Raw genomic sequence first — 17,105 nt, forward strand, 5'->3', positions numbered from 1 at the left:
CCAACATCCAAATTATAGGGGTACCAGAAGGAGAAGAGGAAGAGCAAGAAATTGAAAACTTATTTGAATAAATAATGAAGGAGAACTTCCCCAATCTAGCAAAGGAAATATACTTTCAGGAAGTCCAGGAAGCTCAGAGTCCCAAAGAAGTTGAACCCAAGGAGGAGCACACCAAGGCACATCATAATTACATTAACCAAGATTAAAGATAAGGAGAGAATCTTAAAAGCAGCAAGAGAAAAAGGAGATAGTTACCTACAAAGGAGTTCCCATAAGACTATCAGCTGATTTCTCAAAAGAAACCTTGTAGGCAAGAAGGAGCTAGAAGGAAGGATTTGAAGTCATGAAAGGCAAGGACCTACATCTAAGATTACTCTATTCAGCAAAGCTATCATTTAGAATGGAAGGGGAGATGAAGTGCTTCCCAGATAAGGTCAAGTTAAAGGAGTTCATCCTTACCCAGTCCTTATTACATGAACTGCTAAAGGGGCTTACCTAAGGAAAAAAAAAGATAAAAAAATATGAACAGTAAAAGGACAACAAACTCACAGCTATTAACAACCAAACATTAAAAAAAAAAAAAACTAAGCAAACAACTAGAACAGGAACAGAAACACAGAAATGGAGATCACATGGAGGGTTATTGTTACAGGGTGCAGCCAAGAGGGGGGACCCCAAATGGGCATTTAAAATGGGGTCCAGAACTCAAGGTGTCCAGGGGACTTTTGGATGTCCTCACTCCCACTCCCCAGGTGTGGGCTGGGGGAAGGGACAAATGGAGCAGGGCCATTGAGAGCTGTTTTGCATAGCAACAGCCTTGCAGCTAACCTCTGGTGTGGTCATTTAACATATCTATAGCCTTTGGCTGGTCGCTTAGATATGTTAAATAGCTGTGGCCATGCTCTGAGCCAGGGGAATGGAAGTAACTTCCCCACCAAGATGTGACTGGGGGCAGGTCCCCCGAGCTACAGCACAGGGAGAGCCTGGAGAAGATTGGCTCCAGGACATGGGGCCACACCTGCCCAGACTCATGATGGCAGTCCAGTAAAGCTGGAAGGGTATGAGTTCTGGCATGTGAAGCCAAGTGTGGGAGGAGTTGGAAATGGGGCTGCAGAGGAAGATTGGCGCGGGGATTTAAACCCAGACTTGGCAGCCATTGAGGAGAGAACCATGCGCAGCCGTGAGAGGGAGAACCATGTGTCTGTGGAAGTGCAGAGAAGGTCATAGCTATTGGAGAGAACCATGTGCAGCCCTGAGAGAGAGAACCACACAGATTTAGCAGAGAGAAGACTCCCGTGGCCCTGAGGGAGAGAACCACGTGGCCTTGACAGAATGGAGACTCCCGCAGCCCTGAGAGGGAGAACCACGCGGCTCTGGCAGAGTGGGGACTCCCGTGGCCCGGGGAGAGAGGACCACATGCCTTTGCCAGAGTGGGGACCCCCGCAGCTTTAGGAGATACGGTACTCTGGACTGGGCAAAGCGGGAAGGAAGGACTGTGTCTGTTTGTGAGTGTTTTAAGGGACTTTGGGATTTTGGCAAAGACTCACGGCTTTGGTAAAGCATGTCACTACTTTAAGTTTGTATAGCATTAAATAAACTTTTCCTTTCCTTTTCACAAATTTCTGGCATTGAGAGACGTCTTTCCTCTCGCGGCGGACATAATGGACCTGGGGGCTTCTTTCAGTAATAGTATATCGTCCTAGGCCCCCCTTGTTTGTTCTGTAACATTATCACTGGGGGAGTGTAAGTGGGAGAGGGAGAGAGCAGGGGAAGGTACAGAGAATAAATAGCATAAATGGTAGGTAGAAAATAGAGGGAGGGTAAGAATAATATAGGAAATGGAGAAGCCAAAGAACTTATATGTATGACCCATGGACATGAACTAAAGGGAGGGAATGTGTGTGGGAGGCGTGTGTGGGGCAGAGGGGAATAAAGGGGGGGAAATGGGAAAGAAAAAAATAAAAAAACCCAGAATTTAAAATAATCACTTAATAATCCTGTTTTAACTAAAACAATGAAACTATGGCTTAAAAAAAAGTATTCAGCACCATTTGCTCACAGGCTTTTTAAAGTTTGTCCTTAAAAGTTTCTGAAACTTTCCTGTCTATAAAATACAGGAATTGTGGGGCTACATGAAGAAGCCTCTCTGGGACAACAAATGAGAAGTTAAGCAATCAGCATAATAACTTGGACTGTACAATGCTCCCCTCCCCTCCACTTTAGCTCAGGAGGGACATGCTTCGAAGCACTGAAGTATAAGCAGTCAGACTGTAATTTGCTGTTAGAGTTAGCCTCTCCAGCTAATAACAGTAAACCTCTGGCATAGATGCTACTGGTCTTTAATGTCCTGTAATTTTTAGGAAATTTTGTATATAGTTTGATTTATTTCAATTTACTCAGAAGTTAAATTTGTTTAATAAGTCTCACTACTCTGCCAGAGTAAGTGTCTGCTGGTTTAGTACCCATCTAAAATACATGTAATACGTGTAAATAGTCATAATCTTAAAGTACACTTAGAATACTTAATTATTTAAACCGAAATCTACTGTAACAAAATGTCTATAATTAGACGTGGCTAATGAAACTAAATCCAAAGTTATGACAAAGGAGACTCACTCTCCTTTGAAGATGTGCTGCACAGAAAACTTATAAAATCGTGTGGCCTTAAAGCCATCAAGGAGAGGAAAGCAGGCATCATCTCTTCATTGTTTACTGTAAGATTCCAATTGGGGCCAGAAATTAGTACTGCTAAATTTTTCAGAAAAATCTAGAGAAATGTTAAAAGACTTTTATGCAGAAGATTATCTGTCTTTCTGCAACCATGAATAGTAAGTAGTACTCATCAGAATTTCCTCATAACATAAAGGCAAAGGCAAGTCCATGCACTTCATCAGATGTCAAAGGAGTGGGAGGGAAGTGGACTGTTAGGTTACCCTTAACTGAAATTTTTACTGGCTTTACTATATACTGTTCACCAGTGTGAGTCAGGTGGATCTTTGTGAGAGAAGTGTGTTTGATGGCCAGAACCTCTTTTGGGCATTTCTTTTTAAATGGAATATGCAATAGATAAAGCAGTAGGTGAGGTAGGTAATACAGGGAAGCTACTCTCCCCAGTTCAGAAGGAGTAAATGAAACCCATATATGCATTCAGGAAGACCATGGGATCTTCTAGCTATGGGTAGTGGCTAATGTGCCCACCCAGAATCAACACTGTGGACTGTGGCAGTGTTCTCCTGTACAGCTCCAAAAACTCTGGATAGGGATTCACTGCATCCAAAGGCCAATAGATAAAATGAATGGGAATAGTTAGAGGCAAGAGCTCCCACCCAGTGCCTTCTAAACTTCTTCCATTGAGTGATGTGCTATAAGAAACTGTTGATAACTAAGTTCCCATCCTTGTTGCGTATCCCTGCCCACATGCCCCACAGCTCACTCTCAGAGGGTCAAGTGTACATCCCACACTGAGGTGAGACCTCAAGAGAATATAAAGAGGTTCATCAATTATATGAGGGTGGGTGACAGCATGCCTCCACCTTTGATAACCTTTTGGAGAAGGAGAAGATGGTGAGTGTCAGGAAATATACCTCCATTTCACAGACAGGGACTCTTTATGGTCAGCTTACCAAATTGATTCTGCTTGAACCTATAGTGAAGCTTCTGAGCAATGATGTTTCCATAATCATGAGACAAAAGGTTGACCCTGTGGTTATGAAGCCCCAGATTCCTCAAAAGCACCTCCACAATGCTGGCCTGCTCAAATATGGAGTAGTGATGTGCTCTTGGTTTGTTGTTAAATCCAAAGCCTAAGAAATTGAGGGCAATCACTCAAGGAAGCCTCAACATCAGACTTTCTCAAATCTTCTATCAGTCATAGCTGGATATTGGAAAGCCATGTAAAAGCATGACTATCTCCTGACTTCCAAATATACCCACAAAGTCTTGGTAGAAGATGCACTGTCCCTTTTAGGTAAAAAAATTGCCTGACAACTTCCCTGAGTAAAGAGCAAGGAAAATATTGGAAAGGAGTTGGAGCACTGCCAATAACCTCACCTGCACTCACCAGTCCCTCATCCTGAATCAGGTAAGACCTGGACTATAAGACTCCATGTTTGGGGGAATTCATTACTCATTCACTGCCTAAAGTCAGAGGTCCAGTATTATTTTTAATGTTATTCTTTCATCTCTGAAACGGGGATATTTTAAATATCCCACAGGATTGGTATAAGTAGTAAATAATGAGTAGAAACATACTTTGCAAATGACTACTTTTATTGATTACCCATAAAAGAGAGAACAAATACTAAGCAAAGGTATATAGGTGTCTGTTCTCTGAGAACCTGAAAATCAAAATAAGGGTAAAAAGGAGAAGAGAGATAAGCCAAAGAGAGACAAGGCTCCAACCAAATTTGTAGCACTTACATAACTTACAATATCCCCACAAATCAATACTTAATCTATGTGTATTAGTCAGGGTTTCACAGAGAAACAGAATAGGAAGGAGAAAGTAGGAGGAGGGAGAGGAAAATTGGTTGATTGATTTTAAGAAAGTAGATCATATGATTTTGGAGGCTGAAAGTCAAAAATCTGCAGGGTAGGGTAGCAGACTAGAGACCCAGGAAAGAGTTTAGTCCAAAGACTGCATGGAAGCAGAGTTCTTCCTCTAGGGATCTCAGTCTTTTTTTTTTTTTTCCTTAATGCCTTCAACTAACCGGATGAGGCCCACACACATTAATCTGCTTTATGCAAAGTATTGATTTAAATGAAAGAAAATATTTTCACAACAATAGCCTAACTGGTGTTTGACCATAATCTGGGTACTGAATTAGGACTTCTGGTCAAGATGGCAGCATAAGTACATCAAAAGTATACAACTAAATTACAGGACAACCATCATTGGAAAATACTTGCTTTTAGTTATTTACATAATGATCTTATAGCAATTGCTACTGCCTCCTAGTAATGTTTGTTGTATAAAAGCTGTTAACACTGATGTTGTCTCTTCAGCATGGGGCCCATAAGATGCCATCCCTTTAGGTAGGATTCTTATATCCCTTTAAATATTAAGATGCTCATATTATAGTATTAAGAAGACTAAATGAGAAGACATGTGAAAAGTGACTTGAAACTGTAAATTGAGCTATTCTAAAGTAAAAAGTTTATGTAATTTTTAAAAACCTGGTTTGAAAGCACTTCAGTAATCTAATCTCCATCTGAACATAGTTTAATAACCAAGAGTTGAGAAGATCAGAGTGTCATCATTACCAATGCCCATGCTCTGAACAGTTCCCCTATCTCAAGCATATCTACCTTTCTTAAAAGAATACATGAAGTCCCTGGATTTCATGGAGCAGAGTGTAAAGATGTATTATAAAGAAAAAGCACATTTGTAATAGTCATAGAAAGAAAATTGACAGGAGCTTCCTGTATTTGTCAATAGTTCTAAAAATTCATATGATATGACAATAACAAGTGAGGCCCCAAAAGTTTCTGAAAGATCAGTAATAATAACAACACATTGTAATCAACCATGACAAAGAAGAGACTGAATTTTTCCTCCACTTATACTATATAAAATTTTATAAAATTATTGTTACAGGTCGGACTTCCAGCAAGATGGAGGCATAGGTGGACGCACCATACCTCCACACAAAACCAAGATTAGAACAATAATTTAGAGGAAGAATAACACCCAGAACTGATAGAGAATTTATCTGAATGGAAGTCAAACAGCCAAGAAGTTGAAGTAGACCCGTTCATCCAGACCAGTAGGAGGGGTGGAGAGGAGCAGCCGGGCGCAGGGCGCTGGCGCGGGCGCGGGTCGAGGCATGCCAAGAACGTGGAGAACTGGGCGCATAAGGCAACCGGGAACACATAAGGCATCTGGGGCACGCAAGATCGCAGTGGGTGGACCCTGAGTATGCAAGCGGCAACTGGCAGACCCAGTGAGGCTGCAATTGTGAACCAGGGCAGAGCGCACAACCCAGGGTCCCAGGGAAGGGACTGAGATCCCAGGAGAACAGAGCTTCCGCCATTGTTCCCGCGCCCCCGCCCCGGCCCTTGCCCCCACATACAACGTCACAATCTAGTGACTGGGGTGCCCAGCCCTGGTGAACACCTAAGGTTCCGCCCCTCACCATAACAGGAGTGACCAGACCAGAGAGAGAGAGACAGACATGTCTCAAACAGAAAAACAGATCAATGCCCCAAGGCTCATCCTTTTGGGTGACCAAGAGATAGCCAATCTATCAGATGCACAGTTCAAAACACTGGTGATCAGGAAGCTCATAGAATTGGTTGATTTTGGGTGCAAATTAGATGAACAAATGCAGGTTACCATAAAAGAGATGAAGGAAGATGCATGGAGAACCAATAGTGATGGGAAGGAAACTGGGACTCAAAACAATAGAGTGGACCAGAAGGAAGAAAAAGAAAAACAAACAGGAAAGAATGAAGAAATAAGAATTCAAAAAAACGAGGAGAAGCTTAGGAACCTCCAGGACATCTTTAAACGTTCCAACATCCAAATTATAGGGGTACCAGAAGCGGAAGAGGAAAAGCAACAGATTGAGCACGTATTTGAACAAATAATAAAGGAGAACTTCCCCATTCTGGCAAAGGAAATAGACTTCCAGGAAATCCCAGGAAGCTCAGAGAGCCCCAAAGAAGTTGGACCCAAGAAGAAACACACCAAGGCACATCATAGTTACATTAGCCAAGGTAAAAATGAAGGAGAGAATCCTAGAAGCAGCAAGAGATAAGGGGACAGTCACCTACAAAGGAGTTCCCATCAGACTGTCAGCTGATTTCTCCAAAGAGACCTTACAGGCAAGAAGGGGCTGGAAAGAAATATTCCAAGTCATGAAAGACAAGGACCTATATCCCAGATTACTCTATCTAGCAAAGCTTTCATTTAGAATGGAAGGGCAGATAAAGTGCTTCTCAGATAAGGTCAAGTTAAAGGAGTTCATCATCACTGAGCCGTTATTTTATGAAATGTTAGAGGGACTTATCTAAGAAAAGAAGATAAAGAAAAAACATGTATAGTAAAAGGACAGTAAACTCATAATTATTAACAACCACACCTAAAGCAAAACCCAAAAGAAACTAAGCAAACAACTAGAACAGGAACAGAACCACAGAAATGGAGATCACATGGAGGGTTAGCAACAGGGGGGTGGGAGGAGGAGAGGGGGGGAAAAGGTACAGAGAATAAGTAGCATAGATGGTAGGTTGAAAATAGATAGGGGGAGGGTAAGAATAGTATGGGGAATGTAGAAGGTAAAGAACTTATAAGTATGACACATGGACATGACTAAAGGGGGGGTATGGGTGGGAGAGGGTGTACAGGGTGGAGGGGAGTGAAGGGGGGAAAATGGGACAACTGTAATAGCATAATCAATAAAATATATTTTAAAAAATAAAGTAAAATAAAATTATTGTTACAGGAATAAATAGTAAATAATTTAGAGCCAAAAATGTAGGGGAAAAATATATAGCAATTTAATATTGTGATATTTGTTTTTTTATCAGCTCTTTTAAAATCTGCACTTTGCACCCTGGTCAGGTGGCTCACTTGGTTGAAGTGTCATCTCATGCACCAAAACTGTTGCAGGCTCAATCCCCAGTGAGGGCATATACAGAAGGCAGCTGATCAATGTTTTCCTCTCTCTCTCTCTAAACTCAATAATAAAAACATATCCTTGGGTGAAGATTAAAATTTTCTAAACTAAATCTGCACTTTGCTGTGATTTCTTGGAATAAATTCTGTATCTGACATGTATTTTTAATTTTATATTCTTTTTCTTAATAAGAAATAAGAAAGTTTCATAGCCTTTCAGTCCTTCAAAGTTGAGGTCCACCTTACTTATAGATTCCCAGGTAGGAAAGAACATGATAAAAGCAGTGATTTGGGGAAGCGAAAGAGGAATTCAGGTTAAAATCCTATGCAATCCTTTACCTTGTTACTATCTAAAATAAATCTATATTTTCTTCTACACAGAACTCTTTTTTCCAAGAAATTCAGAAATTTACAATACAGACACCAATGTAAAGATAACAGGGGAGATACAACAGGAAATACCCTCAGAGGTACAGGTGGGCATGCATTCTCACACACAGGGGTATCAGAAAGAGAAGGAACAAATTTCCAATGTAAATAGAAAGGTGAAAATGTTCAGCTGTTAAATTTTGACTTTTGTTTTTCATATATTCATCAATGGGCATTAGGGAGGCTCTAAGCACAGTTCTAGGAATGCAAATATGAGTAAAATACAGTCCAAGGACACAGTCCAGTGGGAGAGATAAAAAGATGAATAATTACAATTGATATGATTACTGCTATAAAGCAAGTATACGTGAAGAACTGTGAGGGGACATAGAGAAAGGAGTCTCAAACTATGCTTTTGGGAAATCAAAAAAGCTCCATAAATCTTTGAGTTCAGTTCTGTAGTATTAGTAGAAATTCCAGAATTATGCAGTAGACTATCTATTATGTCTGAAGTAGGAACATTAGTCATCAAAAGCAATAACTGAAAGCACCAACCCAAACATAGGAACAGAAAGTAAAAAATGTCTCCTAGGGTACGTACAGTCGGGAAAGTGAAAAGAGTTCACAAGCCCAACAGCAAACCAAGAATACCCACTCTTCCCACTTCTGTTCAACATTGTAACACAGAAGGACCAAATAAGATGTCCCACGCTTGATACCAAAAGCAAAGGGCAACGAACTAACATCAAACTAAAAACCTCTGCACAGCAAAGAAAACTATCAACAAAATAAAATAGCAATCTACCAAATAACAGAAAACATTTGTAAATCATATATCTGATGAGTTAATATCCAAAAATATATAAAGAACTCATATAACTCAATAGCAAAATAAGAGAACAAATATATGATTACAAGATGGGCAGAGAATCTGAATAGGCATCTTTCCAAAGAAGACATACAGATAAATGACAGGTATATAAAAAGGTGCTCAATATCACTAATCATCAGGGAAATAGAAATCAAAACCACAATGAGTATGATCTCACGTGTGTTAGAATGGCTATTATAAAGAAGAGATAATAAGTGTCATGGGGGATGTGAAGAAGAGGAAACCCTTGTGCACTATTGGTGGGAAAGTAAGTTGGTGCAGCCATGATAAAAAACAGTATGGCAGTTTCTCAAAAACTTAAAAGTAGAACTACCATATGATCCAGCAATTTCACTTCTAGGGATTTATGCAAAGAAAATGAAAATGTTGACTTGAAAAGGTATATGTGCCCCCATATTCATAACAGCCTTATTTACAATAACCAAGACATAGAAACAATGTAAGTGTCCATCAGTGGATGAATGAATAAAATATATATCATATACATCATATACATCATATACATCATATACAGGGGTGGGCAAAAGTAGATTTACAGTTGTTCATATAAAAAATACAATAATTAATAAATAACAATGCAAGAATAAACTCTGTGTTTCATGTACTCATGACTATAAACATACTTTTGCCCACCCCTGGATATTTATCATATATATATGATAAATATATAAATGTGTGTATATATATATACATATATATATTGGAATATTTTTCAGTCATAAAAAATAATGAAATCTTGCCATTTGTGACAATGTGGATAGACCCTGAGGGCATGATATCAAGCAAAGTAAGTAAGAGAAAAACAAACATTGCATAATCTCATTTATGTGTGTTCATTTCCCAGTGGCTCTCAGGTCCTAATTTATCCCTGCACTGGAGGCAGAGAAAAGGCAGTCTAAGGCAAGTAAAAATGCTCCAACCCCTGAGGGCCCTCCAAAGATAGGCAGGTTGCTTCTGGGGGAGAAAGAGGGGATGTAAAAGGACCATAGCCACAATCTGAACAATTTCCCAGGTTATTAGTGCTGTGTGGCTGCACAAGATGGGAATTCACTCTGGTGGTGCTGTTTGGGGAGTGTTCTGGAAGACAGTATTTTTCTTGCTGTGTCTTAAAGGGGCACCAGTGTAATGGTTACAAACATCAGGTAGTCTACTCAGTGTAAGCAGCTTTCCTTAACAATGACTTTGTTTTTATTTTTAACCTCACATCTTCAGAAAGGCAGCTAAATATTAGCTGGCAAGAACCGAGCCAACATTATGAAGATTCCTAAATAGTTAGACATAAATGCCAAATACAAAAGAAAGCACAGATATTAGACACCAATCCTTCCTCTCATAGTCGCGGCCCAGTCCACAAGACATATCTACAAATCCTAGCATTAGTGAAGCTTGGAACCATTTGCTTGGAGGCATGAAGCAAGGAGAATTAGTTATGGTTTTATATTTCACCCCTGCCAGTAGTAACATGGTTTTAGCCAATTCTTATCTAATTGTCCTGTCCAGTCATTGTGGATTCAGGATCAGGCCACTGATTGAGTTTAATGATTCCATAAGAAATAGGGGTTCATCTATTCCATGATAGTTAATTTCCAGTAATACTGCTTTGAGGAAACATTTGGTATTTACTTAACATGATGCTATTAAATCAAAATCAATGTGAGTTAATTTCCTTATCCGTATTTGTGACATTGTGGTTAATAATAAGAAATAAACATTTATTTTTATCTTACAGCTCTGAAGAAACCCTTTAGAAATCTAAGTGATGAGAGCAACAATGGTGTCTTTTATTATGTTAATGAGGGACATTTGGCCCTGACCTAACCGTAGGGGCTGATTGTCAATACGAGCCAACATTGTGTTTAGAGGATTGGAACTTTCAGTCCCACCCCCTGATTTCTGGGGATGGGCTTGACATTGACTCTATGGCCAATGACTTAGTAAATCATGACTACGTAATGAAGCTTCAACAGAAACCCCCAAAAAGGACAGAAAATTCATCAGCCCTTTTTCCAAGAGCCACCTTGCCAGGTCCCAAGCTCCATGAGGACAGAAACTCCTTTGCTTGGGACCCTGCCCTATATATTTCTTCAACTGGCTATTGATTTATATCCTTTAATATCCTTTGTAATACATCAGTAATCTAGTAAGTAAATGGGTTTTCCTGAGTTCTGTGAGCCATTCTAGCAAATTAATCAAGCCCAAGGAGAGAATCGTAGGAATCACTGATTTATAGTCATTTGGTCAGAAGTACAGGTAACAGCCTGGACTTGTGCCTAGCCTCTGAAGTGGATGGCTGTCTTGTGGGACTGAGCCCTTTATCTGTTTTGCAATCTGATTCTATCTCTGGGTAGAGAGTGTCAGAATTTAGCTGAATTCTTAGACCCCCTGCTGGTGTCTGAGAACTATTTTTTGGTGTGGGGAAACTACCACATACACATGCATTGAAATTGGTACCAGAACCTCTTTAGTGTTAAGGCTGGTTTGTAGTAGCAAATGCTTCAGAGTAAAAAACACAGGTGTTTTTACCAAGTTTTCCCCTATTGTATTTAGTTTTAATCTGTGTGACAAGTTTCACCTCACGAAATGCTTCTTCCTATTTGATTTTTTTTAAACACACGTTGAAGTCATACAGTAATTTCTGCTAGAATCACAGACATCTCCTCTTCCATGTCTCTTCTCCCAAGGACCAAAAAGGCCTTATAATGGCTCATTATAAACACTTACTAATTAATAACTGTGTCACAGTTAGACTCAATCTGGTCTGTACTCTTCATGCCAAAAAGCAGCCTCTCAAGCTGTGCATTTTTACAATTGACTTTCCAGTGCAGCTTTCGAATCTCAATCAATTCTTTAAGAAATGCAAATGTTCTTTTCCCTTCAGTTTAGCAATAGCCGCTGGGAAATACATGTGTATAATTCCTTCCTGGCTATGCATATTCTGTAACAATAATCAAAGCTAGAAGCCAAAAAGATATTTCAGAGCATGTTCAACTTTTTCCAACGTGCTGTTGGAGGCCATTTAACTTTTAGCTTTCCCCTTGGGGAAGCCACGTGAACAGTGAAAATGCCTCTATGCAGAGATAGGCTGTTCACAGGATTAAACTTAATCTGTTCTCACAATCCTATTTCCATTTCTGCTGCTGGCCCCATGCCTACAGTGCTCTCTCCCTCTAACTTGCCCTCCACTCTCTTGCTAGGGTTCTCTTGGGCCCTAGCCTGCCCAAGACAGCACTCTAGGTTCATCATCTGCATTCCCCTTAACCCCCAACCCCGGTAACATACCTATGCTCTAATCGTGGCATCACTAGCAGTCCCCAAACATACCATAGGGTTGCCTGCCACTATGCCTTTGTATATTCCCTCTGCCTACAACATCCCTGTACCCCTGGGTTATCTTCCATCAATCCTTCTAAACTCATTTTAAAAGCCATCTCTCCTGTGAAGTCTTCTCTCATGCTCTACCCTGCCCTAGTAGAACTGAGAATTATTTCCATTCATCCTCATAGCACTGTGGGCCCTTCTCTATCCCAGTATTTATCACACAGTGTTAAATTATGAGTTTCATGACTATCCTCCCCACACTATCCTGTGAGCTCCTTAAAAATGGGGATTTTTTTTATTCTTACATTCCCAATTGTTAGCACCAAGTCTGCCTTCTAGCAAGTAATCAAGAGGTCTTTATGCAACAAACAGAAGAAGGTGGTACAAATGGGAGAAGTATGAATTTTTCAGCTCTCCTCTGCACATGGAAGCACGTGCATCCCATACTTAGGGAGATAAATGACCTCTGCTTAGAGTGGGCTTAACTCACTAAACAAGAAAAAAATCTGAAAATGGTGTCATCATTTGCAGATCCCTCTCACCATTTGTTAACTCTGGGACATGGGCATGGGTCATGGAAGTACACATGCCATAAGGGGATCCAGAATACACTGCTCTAACACAAAAATTATTTTTGAACTAAAGGCATTTGACTTCCTGAAATCTCTTATCTGCCTAAAAATACAGCCTCCTGAAAGAACTCAATGGCTATAAATCCCATTCCCAGAAGCAAACAGGAGAGACTGACTCTTACCTCCATACCCAAACAGACATTGTCAAAAGGGAAATATTATATCTCCCATCTATTCTCCTAAGAGCCCATTTATCTTTTCAAAAAGTCATTTATTTTCCCATAAGTGTCCTTTGTTCCCCTCCCCTTTCCTTATTAAGAAGTCATTTATTTTCTGTAAATGCCCTACTTCCCCTTACTTTCCCCTATTAAGATAGTAAATAAACCCCATATTCTAACCACCACTTTGAGCCACATATTTCTTTGAACCCCCGTGTCCATACTTACATGAATAAAAATCTGTCTTTTCTGTTACTGATCTGCTTTTTGTGAGTTTAATTTGTAGGCCTCCAAAAACCAGGAGGGTAGAAGAAAAGTTTTTCCCTCCCCTACTCTCTCTTTCTCTCATCTATATATGTGCATATATGTATTTACATGACAAGGTGCACACAGTAACATGGATAACAGCTAATGCTTATAGAGCAAGGAGAGGTATAAACTCTTTTTCCTTTTAGTTCTGTGGTTTTCAAGTAGCAAGATCTTAAAATAAGGGGGCATAAAGCTAAAAACACTAAAAACAAATAGGGAAAATAACAGAATAGCAACGACAAAAAGGCTCAAATGGGGGGGAAATGCCCTCAACTGCACAACAATTCCTAGTTCTCTCTGGTTACTGAGTTGGCAGAGCCCAGATAAACTAAATCAACAACAAAAAAAAATCCCCATGTCTGCTTTCCATTTCCAGCCTTCTCCCAAATAAGCTTTTTCTAGCTGTTAACTAATAACATTGACCTTCTCTGTCAACCTTCATATAAAGATACTAGTGAGCAATAATAACGTAAAAGAGAGTAAACCAAAAGGAGAAAGAAAGAGAATCAAAAGAACAAATTTTCTCGTGACTGGACCATTTCCTAGAACAGAAATGTCTCAATGTGTGTTTCCAATCTTAAGCCTCCAAGCACGATGATCTAGACCAGTAGTTTCAAAGTGGGTTCTCCTCAGGCTTAGGATGTGCCCAGTGGCATTGGGGATGAGAGGGAGACCATCCCCCACCTTCAACCTGAAAGTTTCAGCTTTGTCCTATTTAGAAGTTGGGCTCATATGGAAGACTCCATTTAGAGGAAGTGTTCTATGGCAAAAACAAATAAAAACACCAGTCTAGAAAATGAGGCCATTGGCCCTAGCGAAATTCCATATGGCTTTTACAAAAATTAGAATGACCCAGCAGGCTGGGTGCTAACTTATAGCTCCCCTTAACATGGTATAGGAAAAGAAACCCAGAACAAGAGATGAGAGATCAAGGCCCAAGCCTCATCCTGCTGGATGTGACTCTTTACCCCACGAGATTCCCAGGCTCCATGAGGGCAGCACTCTGTCTGTTTTGTATGTCATGGAATCCTCAGGGCCCAGTGCAGTGCCTGGGACATGGCAGCTATTCAATGGCTAGTTGTTGAAAAAATCAAATGAACAAAGTCTCCTTTTCTTGACCTAGGAATTATGGATCCTCAACTTGCTAAGGCAACCTCTCTAAGCTTCAGTGTATTCATTGATTAAAACCAACTTAATGACAATACCTATTCTAGAGAATTTTAAAGATCAAGTATAGGTAACTTATGTAAAACGCATAAGCACAATGCCTAATACAAAAAGGTGTCCAGTAATAGTTACCTATTATTTTTGCAATGAATATTACTATTGTATTCCCTGAGCAGGATTGAAGTTCCTGTTGAAGCACTTAAAAAAATATTCCCACCAGAGGATATGCTTATAGATTTTAGAGAGAAAGGAAGGGAGAGACAGAGAGAGAAAGAAATATCAGAAATATCAATGTGAGAAACATCAACTGGTTGCCTTCCTCACGCACCATGACCAGGGAACCAAACCCACACAACCCAGGCATGTGCCCTGATCAGCGATCAACCCTGCAACCCTTTGATGTATGGAATGATGCTCCAACCAACTGAGCCACCCAGCCAGGGCTGAAGCACTTTTTATTTTTAACCTCCCAAAAGCAAGGTAGATGGAGGCCCACTGCACAGGGAAAATTCCCTAACTTCTCTGAATCTATAATTCCTTTCCTTAAAACAAAAGTGATAGTGCCTTCTTTCCAGGGTTGTGGTTGAGATTAATAAGACAGCATAGTTATTTAGGAAGTCAGTTTTCAATAACTGTTAGCCAATTGTCAATTAACATGCTCATCTTGGTGGTGACAATGCTAACAGCCACATTCACAGAGTACAGTTTGAGGCTACATAGATCATTCAGTCCTCACAAGGTAAGCTTTATTTGACCCATTTTATGATGCAGAAACCAAGGCTCATAAAGGTTAAGAAACCTGCTTGATATCACACAGCTGATATGCAGAGCAGTGGGATTAAAACTGAAATGCACCTCAGCCCAAAGCACACAATCTTTTCTCTGCTCAACCCTGCTACTCCTGGAAGCCTTGTCCTAGGAATCCCTTCCCACCCTGTCTGCATTGTCCCCTGGGGGGACATGTGTTTGAAGAGGACCTTCACCCAGTATGTTGAGGTTGGGATCTAATGCACTTCTCACGAATCTGTCAGTGGTGGAGACTGACATTAGCCCCATGGCAGGTAAGGACAGCTCTGTCCTTTACGTTGCTTGTGAAAGAAGCAAAGTTATTATTGACCCATAAACAAGTAAAAGATTTTACAGTCTGCATTTTGAATTGGCTTCATATTTATAGCATTTCATCTCTACTCTTGTTTGTCTTCCTTCTTTCTCAAATTTTTCTAATCTGTATTTTACAAATGTGTGTTAGATATCTTAAAGTATACTTGGAATAAGGAAGGAGTATCCTAAATAAGCCAGCAAACACACACCACAGGAGTTCACTTGAATGCCCTGGGAAAAATCAAGAAAAAAATGTACTCTCCCTTTCCTTCCCACAGAAGTACTATAACATGGGACACAAGCCCTGTATCCCAGCCCAAACCACTGCTGAGGATCATGTGAGTCATACAGAAAAGTCATGTACCTTCACAATCAAGCTTCACTGAACTACCTCATTTTGCCCCAAGTAGAAGTAAATGAACCCGTGGCTGCCCTAGACACAGGTATCCAAGCAAACTAGAGACAGTAAAGCAACAGAGGCTTAAGGAGCCTAACTTTATAAAACAGCGCAACCCAGACAGGATGACAGAATCAGTGACCAGGGTGTATGGAGGCTTCAGAAGGTCTGGGGTGCTTGCTCACAAGGCTACTGCTGCCTGACAGGCACCAGCAAATCTCAAGGCAGGAGACAGGCAGAATACTAAAGCCTTATCCCTAATGCCCTGCCCCAGGGAAGGCTAGGGAATGACATTTAGGTAGTATTTTCAAATTGATGAAAAGGAAGAGCCTACCTTAAAATTTTGCTGGTTTTTCAAGACCCACTGTGTTACCAGTTTCAGGCTAAGCCTGAAATTTTGCTGGCTTTTCATGGCAGTATCACCATCCAAACTTATTTTGTCTTCATTTTTGACTTAATTTAAGTTGTCTCTTTGCACCAGAATGTGAGCATTGTGAGAAGGGGGACCTTGTTCCATTAGCTCATCAAGCTCTTACTATGTCCAGGCCCTGATTTCACACTGCACACACCACCCTCTTCACAATCGGAAGCCCCAAGTCATGGAAGGAACTGGCTTATGTATAGTACTTGGATGCAGAGGATCCTGCCTACACATTCTAAAGTGTTGCCCCCATAAACATTTGTGGCAACAAGGCAAAAAGCAAGAAAGGTAGAAGGGAGGAATTGTATGGATTTTCCCCTATTTCTACAGCCCCCATGATCCCACCATGAGACTCTGACTTTCCTTCTGCAGAACTTCAGGCCTTCTGTCATCTGGCCAAGACCAGTGAGGTCACAGCAGAGGATGCTGAGTCTCTGGGAGTGTGGACTGTGTTCTTCTTGTTCATCAATGTGTTGGCCAGGGCATCAAGCACAAGGCACAGCACTTGGCTTGGAGGCAGCTCTCGATGAAATATTTGTGGAATGAATAAATAAGAGTGAGCATGGATGAATATGGGTGTAGGTGAGCCACTCCCCATGATCCCTGACAGCACTGCTGGTGAAGTTGCCTCTTAGAGCCTTGAATCGGTCCTCAAACTTAAACAGGTACCCGAATCTCCCTGGGAGCTTCTTAAAAATAAGGATTCCTGAACCTCATCCTACA

At 40.6% G+C, this 17,105-nt stretch overlaps 1 protein-coding gene and 1 pseudogene across 2 annotated transcripts in view; both read right to left on the minus strand.

The window, feature by feature from the left end:
* Positions 1-17,105, minus strand: part of CRH (corticotropin releasing hormone) — a 182,054-nt gene that overhangs the window by 55,968 nt on the left and 108,981 nt on the right. The window lies entirely within an intron of this gene.
* LOC123833056 lies at positions 3,116-4,071 on the minus strand (annotated as a pseudogene).

The sequence above is a fragment of the Phyllostomus hastatus genome, unplaced genomic scaffold (genome assembly GCF_019186645.2).
Source record: "Phyllostomus hastatus isolate PE091 unplaced genomic scaffold, TTU_PhHast_1.1 phas_scaffold_21, whole genome shotgun sequence".
Classification (NCBI taxonomy): domain Eukaryota; kingdom Metazoa; phylum Chordata; class Mammalia; order Chiroptera; family Phyllostomidae; genus Phyllostomus; species Phyllostomus hastatus.